Here is a 6,084-nt window from a genome sequence, read left to right as displayed (position 1 = left end):
AGCCAGCAGCTTCTTTTGGGTCTCCTATGCAGGTGCAGGAGCCCAAGGGCCTGGGCCATCCTCTACTGCTGGATAGTAAGTCTTACTTGCCTAAAAAGATGGATAGTAATTTGAGTAGCCAGGACTTGAACTGGCACCCAATTGGAATGTCAGCACTGCAAGCCACAGCTCTACTTGCTACTCCACAGCATCAGCCCCCTAAATTCTTATGAGTATTGCTACACGATTGGAATTTATAATTGATAATGCTGAACAATTGAAACTGTCTTATTTACAATTGTAGGACTGGATATGGCAGTTCTACTTGAAGTAAAGTATGTAGCCTGCTTATTGTATGATTTTCGGAAAAGCATGTATTTATATATAACAGCAGATCTGTTAATCATTTAAAAGTGAATTGTCATGATTACCCAGATGTAAAGAATGCAATATGTGCTAATGAGTTAGCAGTCACAGACATTTAGAATTAGAGGGATTTTAGAACTTTTTCAATACTGCAGTTTTTATGAAAAACTAATAATTTTTTTTATTTGACAGGTAGAGTTATATACAGTGAGAAATCAGAAAGGCCTTCCTTCCATTGGTTCAGTCCCCAGATGGCTGCCACAGTTGGAGCTGTGCCCATCCAAAGCCAGGAGTCAGGTGCTTTCTCCTGGTCTCCCATCCGGGTGCAGGGCCCAAGCACTTGGGCCATCCTCTACTGCCTTCCCGGGCCATAGCAGAAAGCTGGACTGAAAGAGGAGCAACCAGGACTAGAACACTTTGCCCATAAGGGATACCAGCACCACAGGTGGAGAATTAACCAAGTGAGCCACGGCGCTGGCCCCCGATAAATTTACTCTTAACAAAATATCAAAATATCTTATTTAGTATAAAGTTAGTAGTGAAAAGAGACTACCTTGTTGAACACAGAAATTTGAGATTATATTTCTTGGTATTAATTTGCATCTTAAGGCTTATTGCCTAGTTTATTTCAATATTTCAATCTAATATTACTAATAATATCTTGTACTTAGTGGTTCACTGTGTGCCAGACAATATTCTTTTGATTTTTTAAAAGATTTATTTATTTATTTATTTGGAAGTCCGAGTTACACAGATAGTGAACAAGAGGAAGAGAGAGAGTTCCTCCATCTGCTTTTTCATTCCCCAGATGACCTAAAAGGTCAGAGATATGCCAATCTGAAACCAGGAGCCAGGACCTCTTCAGGGTCTCCCATGCAGATTCAGGGGCCCAAGGACTTGGGCCAACTTCCTACTGCTCTCCCAGGCTATAGCAGACAGCTGAATGGAAAATGGAGCAGCCTGGACTTGAACCGGCCTCCATATGGGATGCCCCCACTGCATGCAGTGGCTTTACTAGCTACACCACAGCACTGGCCTCAAGACAATGCTCTAAAATGATGCATTAATTATTCCCAAATATTGAAAAGTGGCATGGTACACATTTGAATGTGTTGTTTTGTACTAGTTGTAGAAAGAGTTTAAAATATATTTAGATTTAAAAATGTAAGCTTTGATCTAAAGGTTTACTTTCCCTTAAGGTGCCTGTTTGGAAACTGAGAGATCATTGAAGTCTCAAGATAGAGTACAACTGATCTTATCCAAGCCTCCTTTATCACATGAGGATGCTAAATGCCAAGCCCAGAGAAGTAAAGTGAATTGTTCAAGGTCACATAGGTAAGTTGTGGCAGGGATAATTCTGTATTAGCATTAGGTATCCTGATACATAGGCCACTGTTCTGTCAATTTTGTACTCCTTCTGGAGTTAAAGATTCTAAGTTGTGGAAAATTGAATTTGGAAATTTAGTGGTTGCTATGTTGTTATGGTGAGAAATTTCTGTGTATAGCTATGAGTTGCTTAAATTTTATTCAATATATTTTTCTAGTATGTTTGCTATTTATTTGAAATGTATAACAAATAGCTTCATCTATTTGCCAAAAGAATTTTTTAAAGATTTATTTATATTATTTGAAAGTCAGAATTACACAGAGAGAGAAGGAGAGGCAGAGAGAGTGGTCTTCCATTCACTGGTTCACTCCACAGTTGGCCTCCATGGCTGCAGCTGTGCTGACTGGAAGGCAGGAACCAGGAGCCTCTTCCTGGTCTCCTATGCAGTTGCAGGGGCCCAAGGACTTGTACCATTTTATAGTGTTTCCCAGGCCATAGCAGAGAGCTGGATAGGAAGTGGAGCAGCCAGGTCTTGAACTGATGCCCCTATGGAATACCAGCACTGCAGGTGGCAGCCTCACCCACTATGCCACAGTGCCAGCCCTTGCCAAAAGAATTTATAGAAGCTATTCCATATATACACTTAACAATTATTTAGTTACTTGACATGAACTATCCCTGCATATTTGAAAATTTTGAATGGTATCACTTGGGTTTTAAGAATGTTATATTTTAGGTCTCTTAATATTTTTAGTGATGATGTTTTAAAGGCCCTTCCTGTTTTATGAAAAATGATAAGGATTTTGTTTTACAATGGCCATAGTATTACTACTTAAAGCAATAGATTAAATAAAACTTTTAAACAAAGTCATTTAATACTAAATTCTAACACACTGGTATATTTTAAAGTGAGAAACTGGATTTCTTTCAGATATTCTAAAGAAGAATGATAATCAAAATTGAAGACATCTACAGTTTTTAATCACTTGTTTTAAATATTGGTCATAATGGTCCAATTTTGAGTTTAATTTTAATTAGCTTTTAAATGATTCAATATGTTTTATAGAAAAAATTCGGAGAACATAATTATATACTCAACCTCCCTCCCTTCTTTTTCCTTCTTTGTCATTTTTTTTAGCTTATGAAATGACATTTTCAGTTTACATTACATTAAAAAGGGTTGTTGAATCAAGGGACAAGTTTAACAGGCAAAAAGCAAAAAGATCGTAATTTAGAGGGAATACAGACAATGGCTCTAAACAATATTTGAATATCACATCTAAACAATATTTGAATAAATTGATAAATATTTTAATTTCTCCTACTAAAATGCTCAAAGTCTTTAATTATTTATCAAATATTAGTGCAAAATTATGGATTTAAATGATCCCAAAAAGTGATGAATTTTTGTGTAATAAAGTCCAATTTTTGTCAAGGCTTTTTGACAGTCTCACAGAAAACTTATGTTTGTGAATGGGAAGAATAATACCAAAATATCCATACTACCAAAAGCAATTTGCAAATTCAATGCAATCCCAATCAACATACCAACGATGTTCTCAGAGCTAGAAAAAATGATGCTAAAATTCACATAGAAACATGAGAGATGCTTAACATCTAAAGCAATATTATAAAGCAAAAAAAAGCTGGAGACATCACACCATATTTTAAGACATATTACAGGGGTCAGCACTATGACAAAGCAGGTAAAGTCACCGTCTGCAGTGCTGGCATCTCATATGGGTGCCAGTATGTTTCCCAGCTGCTCCACTTCTTATACCCCTCTCTGGTATAGCCTGAGAAAAAAGTAGAAAATGGCCAAAGTCTTTGGGCCCCTGCACCTGCATAGAGACCTGGAAGAAGCTCCTGACACTTGGATTCAGATCAACAGAGCTCCGGCCATTGTGGCCATTTGGGGAGTAAACCAGTGGATGGAAGACCTCTCTCTCTCTCTGCCTCTACCTCTCTGTAACTCTGCCTTTCAAATAAATATACTGCAAAAAAAAAAGAAGAAGAAGTGTTAGCACTGATATAATAACAGACACATAGTTCAATGGAAAAGACTTGGTAGCATAGAAATAAACCCAAATTTCTACCAGCAACTCATATTTAACAAAGGAACTAAAATGAACTGGAGAAAGAAGAATCTCTTTCACAAGTGGTGCAGAGGAACTTGATTATCCATATGTAGAAGCCTGAAAAGAGACTCCAACATCTCTTACACTATGTGAAAGTGAACTCACAGTGAATTAAAATGTAATCATAAGACCCAAACCCAAGTAAACATAGGGAAACTCTAAATATTGTCAACACACAATAGCTTTTGGGTAAGATTCCAATAGCAATAGTCACAAAAATAAAAACAGAGACATTTGAGTATATCCAACTAAGATACTTCTTCACAACAAAGTAAACATCAGAGTGTAGATACAATGAACAGATGGCAGGAAAAATTAAAACTCTGAATGTTTACAGATTTCCAGAACATTTACATGAATTGGAAAAACTCCAAAAAATACAGTGAAGAAACAGGCAAGGATCTGAATAGACATTTCTCAGAAGAAATGTACATGGTCAAAACATGTGAATATGCCCGATGTCACTAGCCATTATGTAAATATAAATCAGAACACCATATCAGTCTCCAACACCTGTGGGAGAATACAACACTCAGGTGTTTGTGTGTGCAGCAAGTGGGTTTAGAGGACCCTGTTCACCTCTGGAGAGCAGAGCCTACAGGGAGGTAAAGAAACCTTACTGCGCAGGGGCATGCTAATCTTCTCTGTATCATTCCAATTTTAGTATATGTGCTGCCGAAGCGAGCACATGTGCTGCCGAAGCGAGAAAGAGATGAAAAGAATTTATCTCAGCTAGCCACTAATATTCAAGAAACAAGGTCTTCAGGAAAGCCAACTCAACTGACATTTTCATGTCATTGTTAAATAAAGGAAAAATTATCTAGGTTCAGCAATACGTAGTTTATAAGAGAAAGACTACAGAGTAATTTCCTTGGCATAGAAATAACTTTTTTTTTTTTTTTTTTTTTTTTTTTTTTTTTTTTTTTTTTTTTTTTTATCCATGAGGGCTTGCTATCACCACCACACACCCACATCCCATATACAAATGCCTGGCTTGAGTGGTAGCTTCTCTGCTTTGAGGCAAGTTTCTGCTAGTGTGCACCCTGGGAGGAGACGGAGGATGGCAGAAGTGCTTGGGTCCCTGCACCCAAATGGGACATCCAGAATGAATTCCCAGTTCCTGGTTTTGGCTTGGTCAAGCTTTGGCTATTGCAAGTGTCTGGGGAGTGAAGCAGTGGTTCCCTCTTCCTGTCACTCTGCCTTTCAAATCAATAACTGTTGTTGGTAATGACTAATAATGATATTCACTGATTGTCAAATTTTGAATCTATTAATTATAGACAATTTCTCTTTGTATTTTTAAACTTTCATAATGTTCTGTAGCCAATTTCATCACTAGAAATAAAAACTTTTCCTCAAAAAAAAAAAAAAAGAAACCTTACTGCTTTCCTAATGTGCTTATTAAGTTCTTGACCAGCGCCTGTTAGTCTTGCCACAAACTTTCTAGTCTTACTACTTTCCTTCTTCTTCTTCTTCTCTGTGACTTATAAAATAGTATACATTCTATATACTGTGGATACTTTTGATTTATTTTATTCCTTCGGTCTCCTATGAAGTTCCTCCACAAAAGCACAGCCCTCAAAATATTCATTCATTTATGCAGTCTGCAGATTTCATGAGCTACTAAATTCCAAGTAGTATGTTAAAGGCAAGATCTGGGCCTAAGAGAAAAGTGGTCTAAATTCTGTGCCTAGAAGAGGATTTGGGACATAGTAGAACTTCAGTGAAGTGCTATGTGAATGACATGCACTCATTAAATGAGTAATCTAAAGCATACACTTCATTTAAGCAACACAGCAGCCCTACTCACCTCAGGTAGAGCAATTGAGAGGAATAATGTGAACAAAAATAAGACATCAATAAGTTGAATAATAACAGAGAAAAAACAAAATGAGATAGATGCCAACATTACTGAGCTATTTTTGAGGAATTAAATTGATAGAGGGGCTGGCATTGTGGCCAAGTGGGGAAAGCTGCAATCTGTGAGGCCAGCATAACATCTGAGTTCCACTTTGAGTTTAGGAATCTCCACTTCCAATTTAGCTCACTGCTAAACACCTGGGAAACCAGCAGAAGATGGACGAAGGACTCAGGTCCTTGCCACTCATGTGGGAGACTTGGATGAAGCTCCTGACTCCAGCATGCCCCAGGCTCAACTGTTGAAACTCTCTGGGGTGTGAGCCAGCAGATGAAAGCTATCTATGTCTTTCCCTCTCTCTCTAAATCCACCTTTCAAATAATAAAGATTTAATAAACAAATTAACTGATTTCAAA

General features: G+C 37.5%; 1 pseudogene; it reads right to left on the bottom strand.

The window, feature by feature from the left end:
• Positions 1-4,430: 4,430 nt before the first annotated feature.
• LOC138848023 (U6 spliceosomal RNA) lies at positions 4,431-4,498 on the bottom strand (annotated as a pseudogene).
• Positions 4,499-6,084: the final 1,586 nt, after the last annotated feature.

This window comes from Oryctolagus cuniculus, unplaced genomic scaffold (assembly GCF_964237555.1).
Source record: "Oryctolagus cuniculus unplaced genomic scaffold, mOryCun1.1 SCAFFOLD_56, whole genome shotgun sequence".
NCBI classification, from domain to species: Eukaryota; Metazoa; Chordata; class Mammalia; order Lagomorpha; family Leporidae; genus Oryctolagus; species Oryctolagus cuniculus.
The sequence above is the reverse complement of the archived record's forward strand: the minus strand, read 5'-3'. Positions and strand labels throughout refer to the sequence as shown.